This window comes from Sinocyclocheilus anshuiensis, unplaced genomic scaffold (genome assembly GCF_001515605.1).
Source record: "Sinocyclocheilus anshuiensis isolate Anshui unplaced genomic scaffold, SAMN03320099.WGS_v1.1 scaffold948, whole genome shotgun sequence".
In the NCBI taxonomy this organism is placed as follows: Eukaryota; Metazoa; Chordata; class Actinopteri; order Cypriniformes; family Cyprinidae; genus Sinocyclocheilus; species Sinocyclocheilus anshuiensis.
In genome coordinates, this window is record NW_015549709.1 from 465,784 (window position 1) to 468,122 (window position 2,339).

General features: G+C 38.1%; 1 protein-coding gene across 1 annotated transcript in view; it reads left to right on the forward strand.

Annotated features, from left to right (window-relative positions):
• Positions 1-1,943: 1,943 nt before the first annotated feature.
• The window catches only part of LOC107660690 (protein FAM168A-like), a 46,244-nt gene continuing 45,848 nt past the window's right edge, over positions 1,944-2,339 (forward strand). Inside the window, exon 1 of the mRNA XM_016450082.1 lies at positions 1,944-2,159. The gene's annotated coding sequence lies outside the window, so the exon portion shown is untranslated. The remainder of the gene's footprint in view (positions 2,160-2,339) is intronic.

Genomic DNA, 2,339 nt, shown 5'->3' on the forward strand with positions numbered 1-2,339 from the left:
GCGTAAAAAGACAGTATAAGTCATTATAATCTGTAATTATGTTCCCACTAGATGCAACAAATGCCTCGTTTATAATGGGTTTTAATGTTTTTGTCTCATCGCTCCGGGACACGGCATCACAATATGGTAAGGGGCGTAACATTTCCGTCACACGCTTGAGGTATTCGGCCAATCACAACGCACTGGATAGCTGGCCAATCAGAGCACACATCGCTTTTCAGACCGATGAGCTTTGTAAAAATCGACACGTTTCAGAAAGGCAGGGGATAGAGGAGAAACAAAGTATGTGGGAAAATAAGGTGTATTTTTAACCTTAAACCGCATAAACACATTTCAATACACCAAATACACAAAATAATGTTCTTTTTAGCAACATCATATGACCCCTTTAACACTAATTAAATGCTCAGTTATGTAACTTGTGGTACTTATTCAAAAACAAGTGAGACTTTTGAACTTGTTCCCAAGCTGAGGACACGCAGTACTTTGGGTGGAGCCCAACAGATGTTCTGGCCCAATAGACCTCCATTTCTCTCTAGTGGTGATTCGTTGTCATAACAGGGAGGATTTACCTAATGAGACAAAGACAGTGTTATTTTAGTATCTTTTTTTCTTAAATTGTAACTTATATTTACTGTTTTCACTTTAATTGTAATTAGTTTTAGTAACTTTGTTGTGTTAGTAATTTTTATTAGTTATTAACTTTTATTAGTTTGTTAATATGGCTAAAAGTTTTAGTCTAAGTGTATTTAGGTTTAGTTATTTGAGTATTACAAGTTAAACTACATGGAAATGGGACACATTGAATTAAAAATATAAAAAGGTATCAAATGTATTTTACATGCACTATGGTGTTCTGTTGATACCATGATGGAAATTTAATTGTGCTCTTCGAAGTACTGTCTTTTCCTTTTTTGTAAGAGAATTTATGTAATATATCTTGTAAATTTCAAATCATCTGTTAAGAACACAAAAGGAAAGCTGATACGGATGAAATGTGAGGATCTAACATATTGGAAACACTAGATGGCACTGTTGATCTTTCCCAACGGACTGAGCTGCGTTCTCTTCATCCAGTTCACCGGGAAATTGGCCATTCAGAACGATACTGAGATTTATTCATTGCCCCACTTGTTGAAATATGAGACTAGTTTACATATTTCCTGTTTCAATTGCTTGAATCTTCTGACACAGGAAAAAAAATAAAAACTCTTTCATCTCTTTCTCTCGCTAATGTAGAGGTGCATTACAGACACCAGAGGGCGCGCGAACCAAAGTCTCACTAGTTTCTTTGCGAAGGTTTTTGTATCAATGAGAAAATATTATACCGCAAGTAAATTCACATATATTTACGTTACTACAGTTTTTTTGTCGTGTAATCTGGAATCAGTAACGGACTACAATTTGTAAGTAATCTAGCCAGCACTGTGTATATGCATTTATTTTATTTTTTATTTTATTTATTTATTTATTTGTTTGTTTGTTTGTTTGTTTGTTTGTTTGTTTGTTTGTTTAGAAAAAATAGGTGTGATCAATGGTATTTATTTGTTTGTTCGTTCGTTTGAATAATACTAATTATTTTAATAATTTTAAGTGTGATAAAAGCCCTTGATTTCCAGCTTAAACATGAAGAAACAGTGCTTGTTCTCTCTAGTGGACATGAAAACTGGCGCATTTTTCTGACTTTCGTTTTGGCCAGTCCCTGCACATGCGTGGATGTAAATGCATGCGAGTTATCAGAACGAAGGATGTAAATGCATGCGAGTTGTTATAGAACGAAGTGTGGTTTATTTTCATGCAGACGCATGCATTCGTATTTGGCCATATTGGATGATTTGTGCTCGCGCATATTACGGCGAATGGATGGTGCACTGAATGACTGGTGCGTTCAGTCGTGCGTCAGACACAGAGGTCCTCCCCTTGTGTTTCTATGTTACTGCCCCCCTCTCTCGCTCTCTATCCCCCCTCCCTTCCTCTCTTCTCTTCTGGCATCCCCCATCCCCCATCGCTTTATGTGCTTCCATACAGCTTGAAAATCAACCGGAGGAGGAAACCTTCACACTCGCGGAGAATAGACTGACCCTCAGCAACCCAGAAGATCGCTTTAAACCGGGATCACAGACTGGATCAGGGTGACCCATCTAAACCATCTCGCACTGGTAAGTCACATTTCATGTAGTTTTCCTTTCTAAAGTCCAGAAACACCATCCAACCACCATTAGAGCTTCACCACCATCAAACAGCAGCAATGCCTTTCTCCTGCCAGTGCGTGTGTGTGTGTGTGTGTGTGTGTGTGTGTGTGTGTGTATGTGTGAGTGAGTGAGAGATGGTGAAGCTCT